At 40.0% G+C, this 11800-nt stretch overlaps 1 pseudogene; it reads right to left on the bottom strand.

Annotated features, from left to right (window-relative positions):
• Positions 1 to 3398: 3398 nt before the first annotated feature.
• LOC122082224 lies at positions 3399 to 11639 on the bottom strand (annotated as a pseudogene).
• Positions 11640 to 11800: the final 161 nt, after the last annotated feature.

Here is an 11800-nt window from a genome sequence, read left to right as displayed (position 1 = left end):
AACCCAACTTTGCTTACCTCTAACTGTAGATCTAGAGTTGAAGATCACTCTCCCGGCGCCAGAATGGGAAGATCAAGCTTCGGCACCGCTGAAATCCTTCCCTTCTTCCTCTTCCTTCTCTTCCCTTCTTCTTCCCTTTCTTTTCTCTCTCCTCTTTACTATTCTCACCAACATACGGGGGTCATAAATGGAAAGAAAATGAAGTCATAAGCTATATATATAATTTCTAAATAAGTGAATAGTGCACATGGATGGGTCACTCAAGTGGGTGGGTGCACCCACCTGTCCTACCCACCTGAGGGCCAAAACTTGGGTTTTTGATCGGTTACGGGCCTCGGCGCGAACCCCACCCCCGGCATACGATGTAGTATACATATATACCTTAAAATACAGCTACAATACCTGCTTTATCCGTACATAGCCTTATGGTAGGTGCACGTACACGGTTTGGGCACTCCCGTCTCTTCTGGCACTGGCTCGGACTTGTCGGGCCAGCCGGTGTTTAAGGTCACCCGTGCCATCATAGCCCATAAGGACCCTGCTCTAATTTCCTCCGGCTCGGTTCCTGCATGGCATGGTCATACCGGTTCAATCGCGAAATCAGACCTGGTTTAAGAAGTGGGGTATTACATTATGGGGTTGAAGTAACTAAAACAAATAGCCCATTGTGACAACCCAGGAAATTTATTCTGCAATTTCCCCAAAATATTAAAGCTCAATCCTGAGATAACTATTAGATATGGGAACAATAAGTTTGTGTCTTCTAATGTTCTTGTCTCCAGAATTTTTAATAGCTTGGATGAACAAGGTGGTGCTGTAAATTTACAACTTAGTAACCAAATCACTATTTTTGGATCTGGAAGCATAATATGGCACAAACTACAGGTGAGTTAGTATCTGATGCTGCAACTGGCAGCATGAGAAATTTCAATGCAAAGGGATTTTGATCAGTTACAAAGGGAGTTGGGAATACCTTTAATGAGTTTAGGATCTCCAACAGTGAATACCATACATGTAGTAATTACACTACGTACAAGAAACACAGGCTGAAGTGCCTCATCCTCTAGTCCACTGATCAAAGTTGTCTCTCATGCTTGAGTCAACCACTCAAACAAGACGTGAGGAATAGAGGAATAAATCCTTCAGATCATGAATGTCATAGAGCCTCCTTTAATCTACCACTTTGTTCTTGTATTATATAACTCATCTCTAGGAATGTAGTTGCCACAGTGGAATGTCAGGACATATTAGGCTAGGGATTTGTAGGTGGGGTAGCCCAAGGGTTTATGGACAACCCTCCAAGTTTCAGGATGAATGGGAAATATTTGAACGAGATTGAAAAAGTTTCTTACAGCCCAGTGGGTATGTTTGCTGTAGGGAAAGAAATAAAACAAGCAAGTATTAAATGAAATTGTTAATTCATACAAATGAGTAGTGAAGGATGACACCAAAGAAGAAATTTTGAATGATTTATTCTAAAAAAATTTGCAGATAGAGAGAGAGATACGGACTTACTCTTGTGAGAGTAGAGAGGGATGGGGGGAGAAAAGGAAGGCCAAAGGGAAATGGCAGCGAGAGTTCTTCCTTCTTTGTCTCTCAAAACAGAGATGGGGGAGATTGGGAGAAGCTAACCAAGGGAGTCTTCTTCCTTCTTCTGTCCTTCATCTCTCAAAACAAGGATCGCTAGATGGGGGAGATACTTCGGGAGAGGGATGAATCGAGAGCCTGCCTCAAGGCCTTAAGGGTTTCTACTTTCGGCAATTTTTGCATTTGGAAAGAGCAAAGAGGTGCTTATGGGGCTAGGGTATAAAAATATATTATATAGTCATATAATGTATACTAGGGTGAGAAAAAATTATTAGTTAAACACAATAATAATCAAGTTTAGACTCAGGGTGCGTTAGGGTCAGACTGAGTTTTCTATGCCTCAACCCAGTCCTAGCCAACCCCACATTGGGTTAGGTCAAGTTGGCCCTCATAGTCGGGTTAGACCGGGTTCGGGCACAAGGCAGGTTCGGATCGTTAGGGCTAAACTTACACCCCTAAATTCTAATATAACATAAGGAAGAGAGGATCTGAACGAGGTAGGTGCAACCTCCTTGTCCTAAGGATTATCATCTATATGATCCAGAGAATCCTTTGAATTTCCAGTCCTGTGGCATTCCAATGCCAATAAAAGAGAATATGGAAAAAAAAATTTGCCAGCATAGACAACTACACCCTTTGGATCAAGTAAATATACAATATAACGAAAGACCCAAGTCCATTTCCTCTGCAAAAATTTCAGAAAATGATGCGTACACGGTGGAGAGAGGGAGAGAAAGTAAGAATGAGGAGAGAAATTAGGAGAGATAAAATAGGGTCTGGCTAATTAGGAGGTGCCTACCTCTTGGCTTTACGGACGAAGCCGGACGTCTGGCTAATTGGGAGGTAGTCTCCTCTTCTCAAGAAATATCTAGAGAGATAATTTAGGATAATTTTTCATTTTCTTTTCTATTCCATATTAGTTCCTATTAAATAGGATTAACAAGTAGTTGCAAACCTTGCTACACGTATTCCCATACCATACATTCCATCTATGCTCCACTGGTTCCACTTCCATATTTTTGTCTAACTTCTACTAACTTACCAACTTCTATTAACTACTTAACATTCCACCATGGCAATAACTCCTACCCACATACAAATACAATAATAATATTAATAATAATGATAATAAAAAATTCAATAATAGTAATAACAATATTAATATAATAATAATACTAACAATAATAATTATTATAATGAGGAAGTTAGGTACGTAACAAAAGAATCCCTAAAATTTCTATATAAAAAGATAGAAACCCAGAAATAAACAACCCAATTGGTCTCTGTGTCAATAGTGCTAACTACGATGAACTTCGTCTGCAATTAATTTCGTAAGAGCCTTGCCAGAAACTTGCAAACCCTAAATGCTCTACTAGACCAAGGGTGGAAGAAAAGCCAATAATTCTGAGAAACAACCCTAGAATTTGAGCCCCTGAATTATTCTAGGGTAATTTACAGTGCCACCCCCCTAGAGAATGCCACAATTATAAGAACACCCTCTTTGTTTCATTGAATTTGACTCAGACCCCCTACCGTCAGTCACTGTTAAGGAATATACCTAATATACTGATGTCTGCAATTATATTTTAGTTTAAATACCAAAATGCCCTTACTAAATAGGAAGTACCTAAACTACGCATCTAAAAGTTCCCATCCCCAAATTGATCTGAGCCGAAGTTGAAGTCGGACTCCTTCAGCAAGCCATAGCTGTCTCCGAACTTCAAGCCTAGGAACTGAGGGGATCGCATGGTTTGGAGGTGGTGGACTTGTTCTGGAATGATAGCAAGTACTTTGGTGAGGTCTCGGAGCCTCTAAGCCTTGGAAGGAGAGAGCCTTGCAGAGAAGGCGGAAGATGGGGAAAAATAGAGAAGAAGAAGAAAAAAAAACCCCTTTTCGTGGCGAAACTGGGTGGTTGCCCAAGGCATCCCACCAAAGAAGAAGTTTCTGAAAATATCCTCAGCATCAACATCTGCCTCATAAAAACCATTGAAACCTTGTGGTCTTTGCCTAGCTACGGGTCTATCGTATACGGCTTCATTAGGGCCAATAACATCATACCTTTTCCTGCTCTCTTCATCACTAAGGCACTGAAATACTTTAAAAACCACCTTAAATGATTCCTCAGCACTATGAACTTTGTTTTTTTCAAGATGGACTTTCAAAGAGAGTTTCTGATATGCCTTCCTAACGTCTTCAACAGATCATCCCTTTTCTAGCCTCAAAATTTCATAGTAATTCTTCTTTCCTTATCTCTCTCACGATCGAGATCTGCTCCTCTATGTAAGACTTGGCAAACTCGAATGAGACCCATCTGGTGGGACTCTGTGCCTAACAGAAGAATTAATCAAAAATGTTGCTTCGTCTTGAGGAACACTGTTTGGTGCAGGTGAATCCGGAGCCGGAGGCTTACCAGATTCACCTTCTAGCTTCAATAAGAAGTTATTGATAGGAAGTGTTGGATCAAGGCGGCGAGCTTTAGAGATAACTTTTAGTGCACAAATATGATCATCTAGTTCCAATTCAACAAAAGACGACGAAGGTCGAAACGATTTTGGTTTGTTTGGATAGTTTAGTGGTTTCCGGATTTTCAATTGTTCGAGGAATGTTCCTTGCAACCTTCAACAACCAAGACAACAAATTAAACGAAAATGAATATTAATTTGATCTTCCTTTTCCTAATGGAGAACCGATTCAGTAGAGAACATTATCCATGAAAGTTCATTTACTTATGTGGGAGACTGATGCGGTAAAAATTGACCGGATGATCTTCCCTGCAGTTCCTGGTGATTTGGCCGACCTACACAGAAGAGATGACAGGGGAGAGCCGGGCTAACCCGACGGGGGACTCTCCGATGCCTAAGTCAGATCTTTCCATAGTAGATGCTCAAGAGAGCATTTTCAGTAAAAGAAATGATTGATCGATCCCCCATGATGGAGGTTTACCTTGGTATTTATAGGCTGTTGATGGAGAGAGATGGAAGGGCATTTATGGAGAGTCCTATTTAAGCGTAGTGTCCTTGAGGGGAGTGACACGGTGATTCTGGGAATATTCTTGGTTCCAGGGCATATTTTGAGAATATTCTCCATTGATCTCGGAGGTGCAAGTCGTGAGAGGGGTGGACGCCTCTGATGACGTGTAGTGAATAGAGTCTTGCCCTCGTGATCAGAGATCACGTCCCTTGAATGTAGGAGTGGATGTGTGCAAATTTCTGGGTGCATTAATTGACTGCACCGAGCCGAGGTGACAGGTTGGTCTAGCCGAGGTGATTGGTAGCACGGCCTGATGAGGGCCGAGGTGGAAGCACGGCCTAATGGAGGGTCGAGGTGGCAGCACGGCCTGATGGAGGATCGATGTGGTAACATGGCCTGATAGAGGGCTGAGGTGGCAGCACGGCCTGATGGAAGGCCGAGGTGGCAGCACAGCCTGATGGAGGGCCGAGGTTGTAGCACGACCTGATGGAGGGCCGAGGTGGAAGCACGACATGATTGAGGGTCGAGGTGAAAACACGGTCTGATGGAGGGTCGAGATGGTAGCACGACTTGATGAGGGCCGAGGTGTCAGCACGACCTGATGGAGGGCCTAGGAGGTAGCACGGCCTGATGGAGGGCCGAGGAGGTAGCTCGACGTGATGAGATGCCGAGGTGGCAGCATGGCCTGATGGAGGGCCGAGGTGGTAGCACAACCTGATGAGATGCCGAGGTGGCAGCACGACCTGTCGGGATGCCGAGGTGGTAGAACGGTCTGATAAAAGTCCGAGGTTGTAGCACAACCTGATGAGGGCCGAGATGGCACCACGGCCTTATGCCATGCCGAGGAGGCAGCGCGACCTGATGGAGGGCTGAGGTGTCAACATGGCCTGATGGAGGGCCGAGGAGGTAGCATGGCCTGATGGAGGGCTGAGGAGGTAGCTCGGCGTGATGAGATGCCGAGGTGGCAGCATGGCCTGATGGAAGGCCGAGGTGGTAGCACGGCTTGATGGAGGGCCGAGGTGCAGCATTGGTCAGGACGATCCCTGCCCGTGCCGTGGTTGGGAAGAAATACCCTCATCAGAGACCAAATGGGGATGGTTTCTTCGTTACCTATCTTAAGAAATTTTTAGTGCTTAGGGAATGCACACACTTCCAATGCTTTTCTGAATCCAGATCATGACGTTGCAAAGATTTCATTTGATAAGGCTCTCAATATTTTTAGCAAGCAGTAGATGAGAAGAGAGAAGAGAGAAGAGAGAAGAGATAAGGAGAATGAAATGTTAGGCAAAGTGGGGTATTTTTGGGATAATGAAAATGGGTAACATATCAGTGTTTTACTCTTAAGGGAAAAAGTGTCATTTCATAGCATTTCTTAACAGTAAATGAAAGTCAGGGGGTCTGAGGCTAATTTGGTGAAACAGAGGGGGAGTTCTTATAATTGTGGCATTCTCTAGGGGGTGGCATTTTAAATTCCCATTATTCTAAAAAAAAAATCACCACCGTCGGAAAAAATTATGTGCAAGAGTAATTAAAGGAAAAGAAGGGAAATCTGCTCCTTCAAAGACCCAACAAAAGAAAAATTACGATTCAAGAAAGAAAACCTAGAAACGAAATCGCTCAATTCCCAAATGAACGATCATCTGACAGATGAGAAATACCATATCAGGTTCTGAATTTCAGCCTACTTTGTGGGGCAGCTGAAAGTGCTTGTTGCTAAGTCTTTGATGCGGAGAATAAAGTCTCTTGGCCTCGTTTGATACTCTATCCAACCCAAGAATAAAAAATCTAAAAACACGGACTGTGGTAAAGGGGTTTCGATGGAAAAAAGTTGGCTGCATTAACAACCATTTTAAATGACTGGGGGTATTAAGTAGAACTTTTCTGTTTAGGGGAAAATGAGTGATATTTATAAAAAAGTATAGAAGAACTTGATATTTACCCATAGTTAAGGATGGGAGTGATATTCCTCTTCTTTTAATATAATCGGCATTGCCCTCTCCTGTCCGGTTGCATGAGATTGGGCAAGATCCAATGCCGGTCTCCGCTAAACACAAAAAAGACCAAAGAGTCCGGGGGATGGAACATGATACGGAGGAAGTGAATGGGAAAAGGCCGATATGGATTTGACTTTTAGGTTTATGTCGATTACACGGTTGTAGTAATTGGTGTTGGAATCAGCCGATACTTATCCAAGATTGGTATCGGATGGATCTACCGTTGCTTTCCTTTAAAATTGTTGATTTTTTTTTTTTTCACTATTTTGGGCTTAATCAAAATTGATACAGGGTCGATACCACCTGTCGATTCCAATACAAATCATCCGATTCGAACGATCTATTACTGATTCCTTGAGCCATGATGCCGATAGATATTGGTCTGCATTTGCTGAAATAGATTGAATTTAGAATTGGAATTGGATTGTCAAATACTGATCTCAATGTTGATTAGATTAGTTGACATTTTGCGAAGGTATCAAAACCCTTGAACCCTAGTATGTTTTAGAAAAAAAAGTTTGAAATCAAGAAGGCCGATTTTATAGGATCCATATCCTCTGTTATTCCTAATCATGTTATTCCTATGTCATTCTAGGTGTAGAAAACGACACATGGCAAGGCTGATGTGGACGGTTAGAATGAAGTGAGAGAAGATGGCAAATAAGGAACTAGTTTTGGAAGAATAAACCAACACTCAAACTGGTTTCTCACGAACCAATCAGACCAACCATAACCGATCGAGGGTTTTCTCTCAACATTTTTGAAATACCTCTCTGAACTCTTTGCCTGGCCTACTTAGATAAACTAAGGATCCTATTATAATCACACATAGCTAAAAATTTGCACTTGCCCTTACTACTAAAAAGAATGGGAAAGGGTTCTCAGCAAGCTGGATAGAGGAGCACTGCAATATGGTATGACCAAACAGTATATAAGTGTTGGAGGGTAACAAATCATTTCGTATGACGAGAAAATCAGTAGACACATAAGGTGCTAGTGTATCTTACCCCAGTGGCTCAAAGAACCTTCTACCAAAACACAAAAAATATAACAACCCATAGATTGCAAGCCAAAATGATTACTAGAAATAATAAACATCTCTGTATTCAGACTTAGTTTTAAACAGTTCGTAGGTATAGGACTTGGTTTGGTTGGTTTCCCCATATCTGTCTGGTGCCCTTCCTCTTCCCCAACATCACCCAATGGCTTTGTTTTGATTTTGGGTGAGAAATCAGAAACAAGAGGTTTTGATATCTAAACTCAAATTATGTTTTTGTTTGGCTTGGGCTTGGGCTTTGGCTTGGGATTGGGCTTGGTCTTGGGATTGGGGCTTGAGATTGGGAGTGGGCTTTAGCTTGGATCTGTATTAGAGTAAATTCAAAATGCAAGAAACAAGCTTCTCGAAGAATGTAAACAGGCCGCTTACAGGCTTTGTACGGGCACACGAGCACACAAACACTCACTTGGATTTGGTAAGGCCAATGTAGTTTGAGCCTAGCCCATGTTAATTCATGTTGGGCTTGGGTTGGGCCCTGTGCAGCCTAGACCATGTGTGTGTTACGGAATTATACATTTTGGGCACGTGGGTCTCATTTTTTATAAATGGGTACGCTATGGAAAGGGGAAGGTGGATGGTAACAGTCGAGAGACTTGAACTTGAAACCTCCTACGAAGTGTGAGTCTTTTGTGTTAGTTCGTCCTAACTCCTAATACCCATTGTCTTGCATGGTTTCAGGCTATGTTTGGAAGAAAAGAAAATAAAAGAAAAAATACATCTTGAATTTAAAGAGAAATATAAACACATAAAAAAAAATGTCATAATTATGATTTTTGTACTTTTTTTTCTTGGCTTCCAAACATTACCTCAGGGAGAGATTCCAACTAATCTGTGTTTGAGTATTCAAAGTTAGAGTTCGGTAGTATAGCCACAATAAGGAACTTCCTTTCCTTCCATAAATCCATGAAGAGCCTTGTCACTTCTTCACCTTTGAATCCAATCAACAATTGTGGGTTTCACCCAATACATTACTCTTCTATATATTTTCAATGACAAAGCATCTTATTAACACATTGGAAACTAAAAGAATGAGACTCAAATCTTTTATGACAAATTGCAAATGCGAAAAAATGCTTGTTTTCACACACACTCAAAGAACAATGTCAAGGAGATAGAGAAGAAGGAGAGACAAAATGATTTGTGAACCTTTCCTACATCCACTGCCATTGTGATATTTATGCTTCAAAGCTTACCCATAAACTTAATTAATTGTTTTATTAGCTAGCAATCAAACCCTCACAAGTAATTTTTGAAGCAATCATTATTATTCTACTTGTGTATGACACAATTTATAAGCAAGGACAATTCTTTAAATGAGTAGAGGATACAAGAAATAATGCTTCTAAGTCTTGAAGCTTAGAAACCAAATTGAGAAGCATTATGTTGAGAGAATACATCAAGACTTATAAGCATTTTCTTGTATTCTCTCAAAAGTCGACTTATCCCTAACTCTTATGCTTTTAAATATAATGGTTTTTTTTTTTTTTTGTTAACCAAGGTCTCCAGGCCAACTTATGCGCACCTTAATTAATCTTTGGGGAAACTAGCGCAGCAATCTATAGCAACGGTTTCCACTTAAATCGCAGATGCACAGATGATGAATCAAATCTGAGACCATACGCCTATCCACACAATCTTTAATTTGTCCTAACCATCTGAATCATAGTACTTCTCAGTTGTTGGAGCTTCTCTCAGCATGATGCTTCTAACTCTTGATGACTTCAATCCAATATGAATTTGGGACTTCAAGCTTCTCAAATTTGTTTCAACCTTCTCTATACAACTTGCTCTCTACTTTTGACTGAGCTTGCTTTTGATTAGCTAATTTTCCTTTTAATGTATGTAATGACTTGAGCAGTTGAACTACTTTGGATTGTATGATCCTTTCATGTTAAACACAAGATTAATAATTTATTTGGCGACTATCTACATGTTAGTTCATCACCAAAACCCAAAGTAGACTAACAGACACCCATACGTCAACAATAGAGAGCAAGAGTGGGTAGAGTTAGGGATAAGTCAAACTTTTGTGAGAGAGAGAGAGTTTTTATCAGGTTGATGAGAAAAAAATGAGGGTTCGATAATCACAATATAAAAATATTACTATTAAAGGGTATTTTTGTCATAAAATATCAAGGACATTAGTGGTCAATTTAAAAAATATATCAAAAACTTTATGCATAGGAAAGATATAAGTAGCACATTGAAATTTTAAAAACTCGTATCAATATTATTGCAATGTTGATCATGGTTTCAAGTATCGGTTTGATATCGGCCGTATCAGATCGGTATCGATTGAGATTGATCCCCAATCCCTAATCAATCTGGATCAATTCAGGGGTAAAATAGTAAAAAACTAATACTTTTTTATAGAAAGCAAGTGCAAAATTAATCGATACCCACCAATCTGATTTGATCCGATATCGATATCATCCCTTAAATCCTTGATGTTAATTGAAGGTGATCATTATTGATACATATTGTTGATATCAAATAAAAAAGTGTTTTATTTTAATTTTACAATTGATTTAGACGAATAATATCATATATATTTATCAATTTCATATTAGTATCAACCATGACCAATACCATATTCAATACCGTGAATTAAAATCATGAATGTGAAACTATACTACGACAATTAGATATTAATCGGATATAATCATACAAATATATGATATATGCAAATAAAAATTAATCCAAAATGGAAAGTTTCAATGCATTAATCATTGTATCAAGAATTATCCACCACGTCCTCATTGCAAATGTATGGTCAACTATTTACTATGAGAAATAGTCCACCGTTGTAGATTTTGGACCCGACCCTTGTTCTAATTGTCCTCACCCATTGCCAAGGGTTGTATAGGCACCAAGTGCATTGTACATGGATTTGGCCTTAAGACTTAGTATTCATGTTGTGTTGGGATGGTCCGGTCGGACCTGATGATTCTGGTTTAAAATTGGACCGGACCTATAAGTGGTGGGTTTCTTTCTTTGAAAACTATGTAGGTTGTGTTACGGTTCAAGTAAGCGGAGTCGTAATGAGATCAATCTCTATTGATTCTGACTCAGTTGAAATCAATCAGATTTAGTCGAAAATTGGCAATAATTGATTTGGATTGACGTAAACTCTAGTAATCCAATACAAACTTAGAACTATTGGAGTGAGCCATCCTTAGCCTGAAGTTGAAGAAATTAATTCTGAAAAGTACTTTTAGCTGGATTTGCCTCTCGCTTTGGGATTGGTTGGAAAGGGAACAATTAGACACAAAATAGGAGAGAGAAGTGAAAACCCCCTGTTTTCTCTTTTCTATTTTGTGCCTGGCTGGTTGGAAAGGAGTTGAATCCCCTCTTGTAAGGAAACTAGGCTTAGGGTATGAAAAATTAATTCTAAAGCCAATCTAGACTGACCTAAATCAATTTCAATTTGATCCAGAACTTTTGAACCATGGGAAGACGATTGTTTAGTAAGGTTTTAAAATTCAGGATCAGTCAAGGCCAATATTGATCCAGATCACCCTGGATCGATTATTGTCATTTTATCCTTGTGCTTTACTAATGGATCATTATCCGATTGGTATTAACCGATCTGATCCGAGTTTTATAAGTCAAAAGGTAATTGTCCAACCGGAGCCATTTAGGGCAATCCTGGTTTGAAGTCTGGTCCATCCATTGGATGCTCTGTCATAATTTAAACGCCTCGAACGCCGACATGTTGAATGGAAATTGACCCGGCATTCGACCGACTCATCCTTCTTTAATTATTATAATCATTACCCCCAAAATAATTAAAGTATTATAATCAAATCAAACAGGACCCAAACAAGAAAATCCGTTAATGCTGGATTTGACCCAAATGGCGCTCTTTGACCTATTAACCTTCCAAAAGCAAAAAAAGTAGGAGAAGTCCTAATCACTGTGTGGACTCTTGTACTATAATAATTGAATGCACTAATCATACCCTACATTTCATCAGTATAACGATTTGATGCTCCCTCAATAATCTCAAACATCCGATAGGAATCAACCATTGATTAATTCCCAAAAAAATTAATGAAAGAACCCTTAAATAGGAATAAAGTAGTATTTTGCTCATCAAAATTAAAGGGAACCATTTTTAAGGGACTAATCTGAACCATACAATTAGGCCCATAAAAAGGTGAAAACATCTTTGCAGTGAGTGCGGTGAGCA

The sequence above is a fragment of the Macadamia integrifolia genome, chromosome 6, assembly GCF_013358625.1.
Source record: "Macadamia integrifolia cultivar HAES 741 chromosome 6, SCU_Mint_v3, whole genome shotgun sequence".
NCBI lineage: Eukaryota > Viridiplantae > Streptophyta > Magnoliopsida > Proteales > Proteaceae > Macadamia > Macadamia integrifolia.
The sequence above is the reverse complement of the archived record's forward strand: the minus strand, read 5'-3'. Positions and strand labels throughout refer to the sequence as shown.